At 37.6% G+C, this 18,326-nt stretch overlaps 1 protein-coding gene across 5 annotated transcripts in view; it reads right to left on the bottom strand.

The window, feature by feature from the left end:
- Positions 1–18,326, bottom strand: part of EPHA7 (EPH receptor A7) — a 210,512-nt gene that overhangs the window by 160,586 nt on the left and 31,600 nt on the right. The window lies entirely within an intron of this gene.

Below are 18,326 nucleotides of genomic sequence, written 5' to 3'. Positions count from 1 at the left end.
TGTTAAGAACAAAGATAAATGACAGCTCTTCTGTTATAAGTGAAACCTGCAGAATCAGGAAGAAATATTCAGAGAAGAGTAGAAAGAAATTATTCAAAAGAAAGAAAGAGCAGAAAGGAAAAGGATGATGGACAGAATGTCAAAGGGCTGAAATGTAGAATAGAAGTGGAAGCAAGTAATGAAACTGGAAAAAAGAAGCAGGGGCAGGAGTTAATAATTATTATTATTTTATTCTAAGAGGAATAGAAAGCCATTGAAGGATTTTAAGAAGAGTGTTCTGCTAAGGCCTGCACTTAGAAAGATCACCCTGGCTACAATGGATTTAGAGGGTACAGAAAAAGAGAACAGAGAAACGGCTGCTACAGTAATACAGGTGAAAGAAGATGGCCTGGAAGAGGATACGTGAGTTTGCTTATAGAGACTTGGACATTCAGTAGATACTTGGGAGGTAGAATCAGGAGATTTTTTTTTTTCACCAGATATTCCCCAGTCTCTACATTTACACTTTCCAATTACCTAGCTCATGCCAGCAGAGTTGATATTAAAATATTGGAAATTAAAATGCAGTTTGATTTAGAATAAGTAAGAGGTTCCTCACGACATCATATAAGTAGGCAAGCAAATCTCCTTCATAGGACATGAGATGCAAAGTTCAGAGAGATTAAGCAACATAGGAACATCCTAATTTATAATATTGCTGCTGCTGCTGCTGCTAAGTCACTTCAGTCGTGTCCGACTCTGTGCAACCCCATAGACGGCAACCCACCAGGCTCCCCTGTCCCTGGGATTCTCCAGGCAAGAACACTGGAGTGGGTTGCCATTTCCTTCTCCAATGCATGAAAGTGAAAGTGAAGTCACTCAGTCATGTTCGACCCTCAGCGACCCCATGGACTGCAGCCTTCCAGGCTCCTCCGTCCATGGGATATTACCAAAGAGTAAAAGTGGGCTTAGAACACAGCCATCAGTTTCTGAATCCAGTTCTGTTTCTAGTAGAGTGTTTTTCCTGGATCTAGATTTCTGTCAAAGTTCTGTGCTCTTTTGTATATACTATTCATTCTGGCATATGATTACTGCCAAGTATTTTCTAATAATTTAATTTGTGTATAGGTATATTCATTAACCATTATACATATAAATGAAAATAAGAGCAAAAACCCTTATTATATGGAGTATAACAAGATGAATAAAATCATAAATGAACATTTATATTAATATGAATCATAAGAGAAGAAGAGACCTATTATCATTATCTAGAGTAAACTTATGTTTCACATGGGTTAGGTAGCATGATCAGAACATAAATATTTAATGAATTTCAAAAATCAAATTTACCCTCATGCAAGTTCACTTAAAACACACATTGATTGCAGAGAAGCAAAAAAAAAAAAAAAAAAAAAACTTGAACTGCCTTTTTCTCCAAAACAATTTTTCTTTCCATTTAGTTGCTTTTCACAAGTAATCCTATAAGATGCTCCACATTTTCAGCTCTAAATTTGACTCCAAAAACTATAATTAGTCAGTTTATATCATGAAATATGAAGACTTGAGTCATAATTTAATAACTTAATGTTAGGGCATTATAATTACTTTTCTTAGTGGATATAACTACCAGTTATACATATATAAATTTTATTTTGGATATAGTAGGCACTAAGAACTTTATGTTTTTAAAAGCTAAAACATACAAAAATATATTTTTAAATGTGATTATTTTAGAAACACATAAAATGTATGAAAAGGATGAAGCTAAAAACTTTATATGGAAGGTGACTATATAATTTATCCTCCAAACCAGGGCCTTTTCAAGAGTGAAAAAGGAGCTATTAATAATAACAACAGAATGAGTGTCACCTTAATCACTAGAATGAGATGACAACAAAGGAAAATGGATTTTCTAAGAGTTCCTAAAATTACAGTGATGAGCTCCTCAGTAAAATTCACTTTCACATACAAATAAAATAATTAAATAACCTAGACATACATCAAGGTTCGGAAATCTGGAAAGTTTGGAAATTATACCAATATTTTTAGAAGTAAGTTAGGATCAATATATTTCACAGTAACAACTTGCTTAACATTGAATTGGAAACTGTAAAATCTTTTGTTGCTGTTTAACATTCCTGCACAGTAAAGTATCTTTTTTAGTGCTAAGAACCTGAATACTTTGCCATAGTTACCAAACAGATTTCAATCTCCATAACATTTTACAAATCTATAATTATTTCCACTTAAATCTTTTCAATCTATAGGAACAATACCCAATTAACTTTGAAAAGTCAAGCTTCAATGCCAAACTAATCAAACCCTATTATACCTTTGCATACCTTGCACTTCAGTTCCAAACTGTCACAGGACAAAGCAAATATTTTGGTAGGAGCCAAAAAAAAAAAAACCTTTAACTCAAACCATTAAGGTGTGAGCTGTGAACAATAACTACTTACAATATATAATACAAAAGCAATTGCTACTACAAAAGCGTTCTTCCACGGATACCAGACATTTTAATCCAGCTCTGCAGAGAACTGGGGGTATTAAAGAGTTGAAACAGAAACAGAATTTTTTAAGATGCCTGGAGAAAGAAATATCCATTAGTAAGCAGCATTCTCACTGGGATTGCATTTCTTGAATATTCTCCATCAAGGGGATGAGAATATCAGTTTTTACACTTTAGCCCAGGAAAGTGATAGTCTGAAATTAGAGCTGCTAAAAACAGGCAGGTACTGTGAAATTCAAGGAAATGCTGCATCAAGAAGCTAAAGGAATGAAAAAAGGATAAAATTCTCTTTATCCTTACAAAATTGGCACATTATTCCAAGTGAGGTAAAAGGCAGAACCTCACAGCAGATTAAAAGGAATTTGAGGACAAATGTTTCATTCAGTAAGCCTTTTTCTATATAGCAGATAACTTTCCACCCAGTAAAGAAAAACCCTGTCTTTTATTAACTCCATTTGAAGGTTTGTGTTACTATATAAAACCCCTCTTTTTTCACTTATTCATGAACGTATTGGCAAATACTGCTGCATCATTCATACTTATAAAATTCAACATGGCAGGTGGTCCTTAATTTTTCACTGTAACTATTAAAAGCTCTGCAGAAGGTGACTGCCTTGTTTCCATTTGCTTTTCATGTGTTTCAGTTAACATTAAGCATTGCCTCCTGAACATTTTTCAGAGTATTCTCTTAAATATAATGAAATCCTTTTCAGCAAAAAAAATATAGCCATTTTTTTCCTGGATTATTTAGTGTTTTACTCATGACTATATTCATTTCAAAGGATCATACTTTTTATTTACAAATTCATCTCCTTACAGTGCTTCATGCACAACTGTCCTTGAACACAATTACAAACTGAGAAAATTCTAAGGTGATAAATTTTCATTGAAAAGGAAAATAAGCAATAAAAGTAAATTATTACATTAAGTTATTAGATAGGTAAGTGATACATTTCTTTTCCACAAATCAAGAACTGAACAGAAGTGGTGGCGAACACTAGTAAGATCAGATGTAAAAAAAAAAAAAAAAAAGATCAGATGTAATATGTCTTTAAAAGATCATAAGTTTTCCTACTTTCTCTGAAACAAACTAAAGATTTCTATTTTAGAAAATCCTTTTTATTGCAAAATATGTCTTTAAAAGGTAGGACCTTTCAGTTTGATTTATAGGGCAAAAAAAGCAGCTTCCTTTGGTATTGTGAATATTAACACATGTATTTAGTAATTCTAACAACTGGTTAACAAACATTAGCAAATTAATTACCAATTAAATTAATCACAAGTTAAATCACAAATTAAAAAGCTTAGAAACTTTATATCAAAGGTCATTAGAACCAATGAGCTAATAAGTCAGGAGAAAAGATTATTACATTCTGAAATTCCAAGACAGAGTTCTGCATCCCTTCCCCACCCCGACCACCACCGCACCACACCGCACCCTCGCCTCTGTCCTTTTATTCTTATACCCTGTGATCCTCTCTTTCCAATTCTGCTCCAGCTTTTGGAGGGATAAACTTATAGAATCTCTCCTTCTGTCAACAAGCACAGTCATGCTTAAGTTATCATCATCAATCAAATGTTTTTCATTTCCCAGTCACAAACTCGGAAATTCCCCACTTTGATCTCAGCTTTGAATCTCCTTCCTTTCTTCATTCTCTGCCCTTCTCCTTCAAGGACTATAGATAATCTTCCACTGCATTTGGAAATGCTGCTCCAAATATTACTATGAATTATTACTACACAAAAAGGATTTATCTTAAAGTCAACTTTGCACATTCTATCAAATAATTTTAGGAAACTTTGAATAAAATGTCTTGAATACCAACTCCTTAAAGCTTTTGTCTACCATCATTAACTCTCCAACACAGAATAAGAACCCCTTTTAATGTGGACCATCCAAATAACTAAATAGATAAACTTTTATCCATCCTGCTAACAAGTTTACTTTGTCTTAGTTTTCTTTTCTTCATGACAAGCACCATTTTCTCACTTGACCATTCATTTCTTGGCTCACTTGAATATGGTTTTTGCCCTTACCACTATCGAGATGATAGACTGAGACGCTACTTACCCCTGTATGATTCATCCTGAGAAACTATGCCAGCTAGATTAAATCTAACTTGTCTTCCCACCTTTTGCTACAACTACTATCATTTTCACAAATATCTCTGACAAGGTCTTAGATTATTCAAGTTATGTGTATGGGGTATGGCTAACACTGTATGCAGCGACCATGTATAGCCACATCCATTTTAAAGGAGAAGCCCATATTGCCAGGTTTTCTGACCTGAACAAGGATGTTGTTGCTGTTATTCACTAGCTAAGTCTTGACCAAGGATGAGATTTTAGCAAAACTGGGTATTGGAAACTATCCTTTCTTCTTGTCCATTGCACTTAATCAAAGTCTTTCTCTGATTTTAAGAGCCTCACATTAAGAGTGCTCAATCTGATTGGCCCAACATTTTATGGGAGACCTTTATTCCCTACTGCTTTAAAGCTTTTAGGCAGTTCCCATCAATTCACACACCATCTATAGCTAAACCAAATTTCAGTTCAGTTCAGTCGTTCAGTCGTGTCCGACTCTTCGCAACCCCATGAACCACAGCACGCCAGGCCTTCCTGTCCATCACGACCTGCCAGAGTCCACCCAAACCCATGTCCATTGAGTCAGTGATGCCATCCAACTATCTCATCCTCTGTTGTCCCCTTCTCCTCCAGCCTGCAATCTTTCCCACCATCAAGGTCTTTTCAAAGGAGTCAGCTCTTCACATCAGGTGCCCAAAGTATTGGAGTTTCAGCTTCAACATCAGTCCTTCCAATGAACACTCAGGACTGATCTCCTTTAGGATGGACTGGTTGGATCTCCTTGCAGTCCAAGGGGACTCTCAAGAGTCTTCTCCAACACCATAGTTCAAAAGCATCAATTCTTCAGCGCTCAGCTTTCTTTATAGTCCAACTCTCACATTCATACATAACCACTGGAAAAACCATAGCCTTGACTAGACAGACCTTTGTTGACAAATGTTTCTGCTTTTTAATATGTTGTCTAGGTTAATCATAACTTTCCTTCCAAGGAGTAAGCGTCTTTTAATTTCATGGCTGCAATCACCATCTGCAGTGATTTTGGAGCCCAGAAAAACAAAGCCATCCACTGTTTCCATGGTTTCCCCATTTATTTGCACTTAAGTCATGGGACCAGATGCCATGATCTTCAGTTTCTGAATGTTGAGCTTTAAGTCAACTTTTTCACTCTCCTGTTTCACTTTCATCAAGAGGCTCTTTAGTTCTTCTTCACTTTCTGCCATAACAGTGGTGTCATCTACATATCTGAGGATATTGATATTTCTCCCAGCAATCTTGATTCCAGCTTGTGCTTCCTCCAGTCCAGCATTTCTCATGATGTACTCTGCATATAAGTTAAATAAGCAGGATGACAATATACAGACTTGAGGTACTCCTTTTCCTATTTGGAACCAGTCTGTTGTTCCATGTCCAGTTCTAACTGTTGCTTCCTGACCTGCATACAGGTTTCTCAACAGACAGTTCAGGTGGTCTGGTATTCCCATCTCTTTCAGAATTTTCCACAGTTTATTGTGATCCATGCAGTCAAAGGCTTTGGCATAGTCAATAAAGCAGAAATAGATGTTTTTCCGGAACTCTCTTGCTTTTTCCATGATCCAGCAGATGTTGGCAATTTGATCTCTGGTTCTTCTGCCTCTTCTAAAACCAGTTTGAACATCTGGAAGTTCACAGTTCACGTATTGCTGAAGTCTGGCTTGGAGAATTTTGAGTATTACTTTGCTAGTGTGTGAGACGAATGCAACTGTGAGGTAGTTTGAGCATTCTTGGGCATTGCCGTTCTTTGAGATTGGAATGAAAACTGACCTTTTCCAGTCCTGTGGCCACTGCTGAGTTTTCCAAATTTGCTGGCATATTGAGTGCACAGCATCATCTTTCAGGATTTGAAATAGCTCAACTGGAATTCCATCACCTCCACTAGCTTTGTTCGTAGTGATGCTTTCTAAGGCCTACTTGACTTCACATTCCAGGATGTCTGGCTCTAGGTCAGTGATCACACCATCGTGATTATCTGGATCGAGGAGATCTTTTTTGTACAGTTCTTCTGTGTAGTCTTGCCATCTCTTCTTAATATCTTCTGCTTCTGTTAGGTCCATACCATTTCTGTCCTTTATCAAGCCCATCCTTGCATGAAATGTTCCTCTGGTATCTCTGATTTTCTTGAAGAGATCCCTAGTCTTTCCCATTCTGTTGTTTTCCTCTATTTCTTTGCATTGATCGCTGAGGAAGGCTTTCTTATCTCTTCTTGCTATTCTTTGGAACTCTGCATTCAGATGTTTATATCTTTCCTTTTCTCCTTTGCTTTTCACTTCTCTTCTTTTCACATCTATTTGTAAGGCCTCCTCAGACAGCCTTTTTCCTTTTTTGAAGTTCTTTTTCTTGGGGATGGTCTTGATTCCTGTCTCCTGTACAGTGTCACAAACCTCTGTCCATAGTTCATCAGGCACTCTATCAGATCTAGTCCCTTAAATCTGTTTCTCATTTCTACTGTATAGTCATAAGGGATTTGATTTAGGTCATACCTGAATGTTCTAGTGGTTTTCTCCACTTTCTTCAATTTCAGTCTGAATTTGGCAATAAGGAGTTCACGATCTGAGCCACAGTCAGCTCCCAGTCTTGTTTTTGCTGACTGTATAGAGCTTCTCCATACTAAATTTGCCAAACATTTATTTTGTTCCTGGTATGTCATTCAGTAATATATATACACCATACAATTTATTCTTAATAATAATATCAGATATCACTTGGATTCCATGGATTCGACCATGAATCCATAATTTATGATGAGGAAACATTATGTGAGATTAAGTAATTTGCACAAAGTTAAGACTAGTGAAGCAGTAGAATAAGAATTTGACTTCAAAGCTCTTGCTCTTTACCAGTGAAATGTGTTATCTTAGACAGTAATATATTTTTCATAAAAATACAAAAATAAAATATCCTGGGACTTCAGGAGGCAAGAAATTTGTTTAGCCCATGAAAATCACAGAGGGCTGCTGGGGGTAGTTAAACTTGAGTGTTTGAACGGCATACAATATATGCATGTTTCATGTGGAATGGAGGAAAAGGAGTATCAGGAATCTGAAACAAGCATGACAGAAAACACTGAAACCAAAAATTAAGGACTACATTTAGGAAATATTGACAAATAAAGTTAGACTGAAGCTAAGTGTGCTTAAATAGGACAGTAATAAAAGATAAGCTCAAAACTCTAATGTCATATGTCACCCTTAACAGCTTGCTGTTTTTCTGAGCATTAGTTTTGTCTCTTATGTGTCCCAACACGCCTCTCCCTTCCCATTCTCAGTAACAGGGTCTTCCTTCAGAGATTTTTTTTCTAGTCACTCAAATAGGTGTTACTTTCAGTTTCTCTCATCTCTAATCCAGTCTCCAACCTCCCTTCGAGTTATCACTACAGCACAACTTCTGATTATATACCCTACTTAACAAATTTGTGATGGTTTCTTCATAAATACAAAAGTACAATTTCCTTACTACAACATAGAAAGCCCCTTGAGACCCAATACAAGTTATCTTCTGTTTTCCTAACTTTCTCACTATATTCCTTTCCACACTCACCCCAGCAATCTGATTAACAAACATGACCTGTAACTTCATACATACACCATCTTTGTTCATCATTCTCACCAGGCCTGGAAGTGTCTTTATATGATTTCACATCCATCTGTTCCTTGGTGGCTGAGATGGTAAAGAATCTGCCTGCAATGCAGGAGACCTGGGTTCAAACCCTAGGTCAGGAAGATCCCCTGGAGAAGGAAATGGCAACCCATTCCAGTATTTTTCCCTAGAGAATTCCATGGGCTGAGAAGACTGCAGGCTACATTCCACAAGGTAGCAAAGAGTCGGACACAACTAAGTGACTAACATTTTCGATACACATACCATCACCTAAAAGCCTTTTTTCTCTAGTTGAAATTTCTTTCAACCCTTAATTAGAATTTATATACAATTTACCATTTTCTGATCCCTCAGAAGAAATGGAGTGGCCATCATAGTCAACAAGAGTCTGAAATGCAGTACTTGGATAAAATCTCAAAAACGACAGAATGATCTCTGTTCGTTCCAAGGCAAACCATTCACTATCACAGTAATCCAAGTCTATGCCCCAACAAGTAATGCTGAAGAAGCTGAAGTTGAACGGTTCTATGAAGCCCTACAAGACCTTTTAGAACTAACACCCAAAAAAGATGTCCTTTTCATTATAGGGGACTGGAATGCAAAAGTAGGAAGTCAAGAAACACCTGGAGTAACAGGCAAATTTGGCCTTGGAATATGGAATGAAGCAGGGCAAAGACTAATAGAGTTTTGCCAAGAAAATGCACTGGTCATAACAAACACCTTCTTCCAACAACACAAGAGAAGACTCTATACATGGACATCACCAGATGGTCAAAACCGAAATCAGATTGATTATATTCTTTGCAGCCAAAGATGGAGAAGCTCTATACTGTCAGCAAAAACAAGACCAGGGGCTGACTGGCTCAGACCATGAACTCCTTATTACCAAATTCAGAATGAAATTGAAGAAAGTAGGGAAAACCACTAGACCATTCAGGTATGACCTAAATCAAATCCCTTATGATTATACAGTGGAAGTGAAAAATAGATTTAAGAGCCTAGATCTGATAGATAGAGTGCCTGATGAACTACAGAATGAGGTTCGTGACATTGTACAGGAGACAGGGATCAAGATCATCCCCATGGAAAAGAAATGCAAAAAAGCAAAATGGCTGTCTGGGGAGGCCTTACAAATAGCTGTGAAAAGAAGAGAAGTGAAAAGCAAAGGAGAAAAGGAAACATATAAACATCTGAATGCAGAGTTCCAAAGAATAGCAAGAAGAGATAAGAAAGCCTTCCTTAGCGATCAATGCAAAGAAATAGAGGAAAACAACAGAATGGGAAAGACTAGGGATCTCTTCAAGAAAATCAGAGATACCAGAGGAACATTTCATGCAAGGATGGGCTTGATAAAGGACAGAAATGGTATGGACCTAACAGAAGCAGAAGATATTAAGAAGAGGTAGCAAGAATACATAGAAGAACTGTACAAAAAAGATCTTCATGACCCAGATAATCACGATGGTGTGATCACTGACCTAGAGCCAGACATCCTGGAATGTGAAGTCAAGTGGGCCTTAGAAAGCATCACTACGAACAAAGCTAGTGGAGGTGATGGAATTCCAGTTGAGCTATTCCAAATCCTGAAAGATGATGCTGTGAAAGTGCTGCACTCAATATGCCAGCAAATTTGGAAAATTCAGCAGTGGCCACAGGACTGGAAAAGGTAAGTTTTCATTCCAATCCCAAAGAAAGGCAATGCCAAAGAATGCTCAAACTACCGCACAATTGCACTCATCTCACACGCTAGTAAAGTAATGCTCAAAATTCTCCAAGCCAGGCTTTGCAATATGTGAACCGTGAACTTCCTGATGTTCAAGCTGGTTTTAGAAAAGGCAGAGGAACCAGAGATCAAATTGCCAACATCCGCTGGATCATGGAAAAAGCAAGAGGGTTCCAGAAAAACATCTATTTCTGCTTTCTTGACTATGCCAAAGCCTTTGACTGTGTGGAACACAATCAACTGTGGAAAATTGTGAAAGAGATGGGAATACCAGACGACCTGATCTGCCTCTTGAGAAATTTGTATGCAGGTCAGGAAGCAACAGTTAGAACTGGACATGGAACAACAGACTGGTTCCAAAGAGGAAAAGGAGTTCGTCAAGGCTGTATATTGTCACCCTGTTTATTTAACTTATATGCAGAGTACATCATGAGAAACTCTGGACTGGAAGAAACACAAGCTGGAATGCAGATGACACCACCCTTATGGCAGAAAGTGAAGAGGAACTCAAAAGCCTCTTGATGAAAGTGAAAATGGAGAGTGAAAAAGTTGGCTTAAAGCTCAACATTCAGAGAACGAAGATCATGGCATCCGGTCCCATCACTTCATGGGAAATAGATGGGGAAACAGTGGAAACAGTGGCAGACTTTATTTTTCTGGGCTCCAAAATCACTGCAGATGGTGACTGCAGCCATGAAATTAAAAGACGCTTACTCCTTGGAAGGAAAGTTATGACCAACCTAGATGGCATATTCAAAAGCAGAGACGTTACTTTGCCAACAAAGGTTTGTCTAGTCAAGGCTATGGTTTTTCCTGTGGTCATGTATGGATGTGAGAGTTGGACTGTGAAGAAGGCTGAGCGCCGAAGAATTGATGCTTTGGAACTGTGGTGTTGGAGACAACTCGAGAGTCCCTTGGACTGCAAAGAGATCCAACCAGTCCATTCTGAAGGACATCAGCCCTGGGATTTCTTTGGAATGAATGATGCTAAAGCTGAAACTCCAGTACTTTGGCCACCTCATGCGAAGAGTTGACTCATTGGAAAAGACTCTGATGCTGGGAGGGATTGGGGGCAGGAGGAGAAGACGACAGAGGATGAGATGGCTGGATTGCATCACTGACTCGATGGACGTGAATCTCAGTGAACTCCAGGAGTTGGTGATGGACAGGGAGGCCTGGCGTGCTGCGATTCATGGGGTCACAAAGAGTCGGACATGACTGAGAGACTGATCTGATCTGATCTGATCTGATTTAAATATTTATCTTTTGATGAAAACAGAAAGTTTACCTACAATGTACAGAATAGATTTTCAGTACAGTTTTTTGCTTTGTTTGTCTGGTTTGTTTTTTCAACTAATGACAGGGAGATAATTTGGTAGGAAGCTGTCATCAGGGGCAGAAGTGTTCGTGATCCAAGTTTTGAGCTAGGCAACAGTTTTTGTGGCAGGAAAACAAAAGTTGTGGGTAGCCTTTTCCATCTATTTTCCATCTACTAATCACAAGTTTCCTGGTGCTGCAGAAGCTTCTAAGATTGGGATTCTGATATGTTATTTTACTCCTAAATGTCTGAGTAGAAAAGGTTGATCTAGCCAAAATTATATAAGACTAAGCAGATCTAGAGGCCACAAGTTTACATACATCTTTAAAACACTCTTACAAATTATACTCTTGTCATGATTCCCAGAAGATTTATCACCCTAAAATATTGTCTGTAGTCTAATATGAAAATTAAAGTGGAGTCTTTAAAACAGACATACTGAATAGCACGAAAATTAAAAACTGTAGTTTCATTCAAACTAAGAAACCCAGAGTTTGAATATGCCATATCAGACAATCAAAAATCAGTTGCAGTACAAATATTAATGTATGTGTAGTATACAGAACATGGCAAGATTCAATATGTTATTGAAGGTGATTGTTACTGTGTATTTACTTCCTTTTAGCACTTAAGTTTATAACTAATTTGGTTTCATTTTTTGTAATTAAATTGCAATTACATACCAATTTCTTCCTCACACAAAAAGACACATTTACTTTTGGGGAATTAATAAAATCTACTAGAACTATACTACCCATTTGTAGCTTATTCTATAAGTAATATCCAATGCCATAGAAGAATGCAAATGACTGCAAGTGTATAATACCTTCTTAATAACAGCTACAGCTCAAGGGCTAGTAATCGATAAGACTAAAATATATGTGTACATATCATGTATATGTATGTAATATATATTACATATATATGTGTGTGTATGTGTGTGTGAGACAGAGAGAAAGGAAGAGATACATACAGTGTGCTTAAATAATCTACTTCTCTGTGTCATCTAGTAATCAGAAAGAAATCATAAAAGTTAAAGACCATAACTTTTTAAATCCTCAAAAGTTCATTTTCCATATACACTTAACAGTGGTTCATTTACTAAATTGGTTTAGATAATTTATTTTATTTTACTTTTTTGGCCTTGCCATGTGGCTTGTGAGATCTTGGCTCCCCAACTAGGAGTCAAATTTGGGGAATTCTTTAATACTAAAATATTCTTGAAAATAAAGAAAAAAGTGAAAGTCGCTTAGTCGTGCTCAACTCTTTTCAACCCCATGGACTACACAGTCCATGGAATTCTCTAGGACTGGAGAGGGTAGCCTTTCCCTTCTCCAAGGTATCTTCCTGACCCAGGAATCAAACCGGGTCCCCTGCATTGCAGGGAGATTCTTTACCAACTGAGCTACCAGAGAAGCCCACCTATTAACTAGAATGGTGCCCCATAATATCAAACAGCAATAAAAAAAAAAAAAAAAAAAAAGCATTTGGAATGCAAGTGCTAAGAGTAAAAATCAAGGCAAGGATGAATTAATTTTGTCATTTGCAGCTCCCATGTTCCTTTTTTTCTTTGTAACATTACATATAGAGAGGTGAGATAGATTGATATATGTGTGTGAGCATGTTCTGTGGCTTCAGTTGTACCCAATTCTTTGTGACCCTATGGACTGTAGCCCACCAGGCTCCTTTGTCCATGGAATTCTCCAGGCAAGAATACTGGAGTGGGTTGCCATGCCCTCCTCCAGGGAATCTTCCTGACCCAGGGATTGAACCCACATCTCTTGTGTCTTCCATACTACAGGTGGATTCTTTACCCACTGAGCCACCTGGGAAGCCCCCAATAGATGCATATATAGACACATACATACATATTGTACATACATCCATGCAAAGTAACACATGATCAAGGAAGAAAACATAAAGAACATAGACTAATTCAAAGAAAACCAAATATAGCCTATATCCCCACTGGTCACAGATGATCCATGTTAGCAACTTTATGTATACTTTTCCAGTCTCTCCTAAAAATGATATTGTAAATACTACTCTGCATACTACTCTTAACCTAATATTGTAAACACTTCCCCATGTAAACTTTATAATTCAATGATATGATTTGAGACTCTACTTGACATCTTAAAGGGCTTCCCTGCTGGCTCAGTGGTAAAGAACCTGCCTGCCAATACAGGAGACATAGAGACACGGGTTGTATCTCTGGGTCAGGAAACTACCCTGGGGGAGGGCATGGCAATCCACTCCAGTATTCTTGCTGGGAGAATCAGATGGACAGAGGAACCTGGTGGGCTACAGTCCATGGGGTCAAAAAGAGTCGGACACAACTCAAGAGATTTTGCATGCATGCATGACATCTTAAATTAGGGATATTTCATAGTAGTTTTTGTCTCCTATTCTTGGACCTTTAAGGTTGTCATTTCCCTTTTAAGAGTCAAAATTCTTTGTTTGTCTAGGAAGAGAATCTCTATTATCATCATAATCATCATCACCGAAATTATTTGTTGACACAACTGAATATTGGGTATGATATGTAATCTTTATGCCCTGCTATCCAAAAACAAGTTAATTAAACAATCATTTTATGTTTGATTCTTTAGGTAGGGTGCTAGTTGTGAAGAACATAAGGAAAAGCCATTACTTTGTAGTAACCTATAATCCCATGAGGTGCATACAGCAAAGCTGATGTACATTGAATGCCTGCCTGGCCAGTATGTCTATGCACTTGTGAAGAAGGAGGAAGAGAGGCGAGTGGAAGAAGATTAGAAAAGTCTTCAAAAAGAGATGGCCATCTAGGTAGAAAATTACAATATATGAAAATCAGAAGGAGAAGTCAAGTATTTAGGATACCTCAAATTATTCAGCATAGTAGTGAAGTTGCTCAGTCGTGTGGGATTCTTTGCAATCCCATGGATTGTAGCTTACCAGGCTGCTCCGTCCAAGGAATTTTCCAGGCAAGAGTACTGGAGTGGGTTGCCGTTTCCTTCTACAGGGGAACTTTCTGACCCGGGGATCGCACCCGGGTCTCCCACATGGCAGGCAGACGCTTTACCCACTAAGCCAACAGGGAAGTGAGCAATGGGTAAACAGATATGTACAGTCAAGTTAAAAGGATTTTGAATAGGGTGTTAAAAAATAACTTGGAAATTATGTGAAGCAATTATACATTTTGAAGAAAGTTTTGAAATGACTGAATCTGCATTTTAAAAAAGCTCTTGAGGGTGAGTAGAAAATACGGAAGGCGAGTAAGAGCAAATACAAACAAATTAAAAGGCTACTGATATTCTCTGAGTTAAACATGAAAAGACTTAAACTAAGATAGTGGCATTAGGATGGAGGAGTGTCCCTTGGAGAGATTTTACAGAGGTAGAATCAGTAAGACTCCTCGATCATTCCCAGGCACATTAACCAAAACAGAAACACAGATAGCAATTCTTGGAATAATAATAATTGTAGCTAAACATCTATGGGTTGCTTATCACGTGTTAGTGTGCTAAATGCTTTACAAGAATCACCCCATTTTTATGCACATTTATTGTCCACTTTCCTTGTGCAAGTGTTTTCTGTTTATTAGATCATTTGGTCTACAACACAACCTCTTGAAATAGACAGTATTTCCCTCTTTATATGTTAGAGACCAAGGTCTTAAAGAGATTAAGTAACTTGCCCATTTATACAGATAATTGGTGTTGGTTTCTGGACAGGCATCTCTGTGTATCTTTAGTATAGATGGGATATTTTTAAGCATTATTTAATTACTTTAATAGGGTTATGCTGCCAATCTGAAAGATGTATCAAAAAGTCTCTGAAAATAAAATATTTATTCATTCTGTCACAAAGGATGCACAACAAAAAAGATGCATTAAACTTCTCCTCTGAGGGAAAATATGTAAAAAAATAATAGAATAAAAACTGGAAGACATGGGTAGAATTTAAATCCTAAAAAATATGAAGTCATTAATTTAAATATTATTAATATTCAATTTATTTCTTCATTTAATAGAACTCATTCTTCTTCAAGTAGATACTCTCTTTAAAGAAGTATTTTATTAGATTCTATGAGTTCATAGCATTATTCAAAAAATAAAATTTGGGCCGAAGGAAGTAAAACTCTTTCTTATGGAATAAAACAAACTACCAAACATAAAAGAAATGAAAAAAATTATGTAATTGACATTTTACAACTACCAATGTAATAAGTGATTTCGTGTGACAGTGGATGATTCCATGTGACAATAGATGATAAAACATGGGTGAAATATTGTCAAGGAATTAGAAAATCATAGCGTCTCCAAGTAGCCCTGCATAGATGACTGATTAATTTCAAAGAGAAGACAGTCTATTACAACAGAAGGATCTGAAATATATAACTTGAAACAAGTCATCAAACAGCATCACAAATAAGAGGAAAATGTGACATGATTTGATGCAGTGAAAAATAAACTGTATCAACTACACTATATACCTACCAAAAGTTTTAACTTGAAATAACTTTGGAAAGCTTTCTTACCACTCCTTGCTATTCTTTGGAACTCTGCATTTTCAGATGAATATATCTTTCCTTTTCTCCTTTGCCTTTTGCTTTTCTTCTTTTCTCAGCTATTCGTAAGGCCTCCTCAGACACCCATTTTGCCTTTTTGCATTTCTTTTTCTTGGAGATGGTTTTGATCACTGCCTCCTACACAATGCTACGAACCTCTGTCCACAGTTCTTTAGGCATTCTGTCTATCAAATCTAATCCCTTGAACATATTTGTCACTTCCATTGTATAATCGTAAGGGGTTTGATTTAGGTCATACTTGAATGGACTAGTGGTTTTCCCTACCTTGTTCAATTTAAGTCTGAATTTTGCAATAAGGAGGTCATGATCTGAGCCACAATTATCTTCTGGTTTTGATTTTGCTGACTGCACAGAGCTTCTCCAACTTCAGCAGCAAATACAATCAACCTGATTTAAGTATTGACCATTTGGTGATGTACATGTGTAGAGTCATCTCTTGTGTTGTTGGAAGAGGGTGTTCACTATGACCAGTGCGTTCTCTTGGCAAAACTCTGTTAGCTTTTGCCCTGCTTCATTTTGTACTCCAAGGCCAAACTTGCCTGCTATTCCAGATACCTTTTGACTTTCTACTTTTGCATTCCATTCCCCTATGATGAAAAAGACATCTTTATTGGTGTTAGTTCTACAAGATCTTGTAGGTCATCGTAGAACAACACAAATTCAGCTTCTTTGGCATTAGTGGTTGGGGCATAGACTTTTATTACTGTGATATTGAATGGCTTGTCTTGGAAACAAACAGAGATCATTCTATGATTTCTCTGATCTCAAAATGATATTTGCAGATTGCACTCAAGTACTGCATTTTGGAATCTTTTGTTGACCATGGGGGCTACTCCATTTCTTCCAAGGGATTCTTGCCCACAGTAGTGTAGTATGTGTGTGTATATATATATGTATGTGTGTGTGTGTGTGTGTGTGTATAAAACAGTCATCTGAACAAAATTCGCCCATTCCAGTCCATTTTAGTTCACTGATTCCAAAATGTTGATGGTCATTCTTGCCATCTCCTGCTTAACCATTTCAAATTTACCTTGATTCATGGACCTAACATTCCAGGTTCCTAAGCAATATTATTTTTTACAACATTGGACCTTACTTTCATCACCAGTCACATACACAACTGACTGTTTTCTTTTTGGCTCTGACTCTTCATTCTTTCTGGAGCTATTTCTCCACTCTTCTCCAGTAGCATATTGAGCACCTACCGACTTAGGGAGTTCATCTTTCAATGTCATATCTCTTTGCCTTTTAATACTGTTCATGCTGTTCTCAAGGCAAGAATACTGAAGTGATTTGCCATTCCGATCTCCAGTGGACCACGTTTTTCCACAACTTTCCATCATTACCCATCCATCTTGGGTGGCCATACACAGCATGGCTCATAGCTACATGGAGTTAGACAAGGATGATACCAAAGTGATCAGTTTGGCTAGTTTTCTGTAATCGTGGTTTCCATTCTGTCTGCACTCTGATGGATAAGGATTAGAGGCATATGGAAGCTTCCTCAGGGGAGGGACTGGCTATGGGGGCAGGGCCATGCTCAGTATAGTTCAGTTCAGTTGCTCAGTCCTGTCCCACTCTTTGCAATCCCATGGACTGCAGCACACCAGGCTTCCCTGTCTGTCATCAACTCCCAGAGCATGATCAAACTCATGTCTATCAAGTCAGTGATGCCATTCAACCATCTCATCCTCTGTTGTCCCCTTCTCCTCCTACCCTCAATCTTCCCAGCATCAGGGTCTTTTCCAAGGAGTTAGTTCTTCACATCAGGTGGTCAAAGTATTGGAGTTTCAGCTTCAGCAGGAGTCCTTCCAAAGAACATTCAGGACTGATTTTCTTTAAGATTGACTGGTTGGGTCTACTTGAAACCCAAGGGACTCTCAAGAGTTTTTTTCCAACACCACAGTTCAAAAGCATCAATTCTTCTGCACTCAGCTTTCTTTATAGTTCAACTCTCACATGCATACATGACTACTGGAAAAACCATAGCTTTGACTAGATGGATCTTTTTCATCAAAGTAATGTAATGCAAAAGCTTTCATCAAAGCTTTTTAATATATTGTCTAATGTTGGTCATAACTTTTCTTCCAAGGAGCAATCATCTTTTAATTTTATGGCTGCAGTCACCATCTGCAAGGATTTTGGAGCCCAAAATAATAATCTCTCACTGTTTCCACTGTTTCCCCATCAATTTGCCATGAAGTGATGGGACCAGATGCCTTGATCTTCATTTTATGAATGTTGAGCTTTAAGCCAGCTTTCTTACTCTCCTCTTTTACTTTCATCAAGTGGCTCTTTAGTTCTCCTTCACTTTCTGCCATAAGGGTGGTGTCATCTGCGTATCTGAGGTTATTGATATTTCTCCCAGCAATCTGAATTCCAGCTTGTGCTTCATCCAGCCTGGCATTTCGCATGATGTACTCTGCATACAAATTAAACAAACAGGGTGACAATATACAGCCTTGACGTACTCCTTTCCCAATTTGGAACCAGCCTGTTC

This window comes from Bos indicus, chromosome 9 (assembly GCF_029378745.1).
Source record: "Bos indicus isolate NIAB-ARS_2022 breed Sahiwal x Tharparkar chromosome 9, NIAB-ARS_B.indTharparkar_mat_pri_1.0, whole genome shotgun sequence".
NCBI lineage: Eukaryota > Metazoa > Chordata > Mammalia > Artiodactyla > Bovidae > Bos > Bos indicus.
Note: the sequence above shows the minus strand (reverse complement) of the source record. Positions and strands in the feature narration are given on the sequence as shown.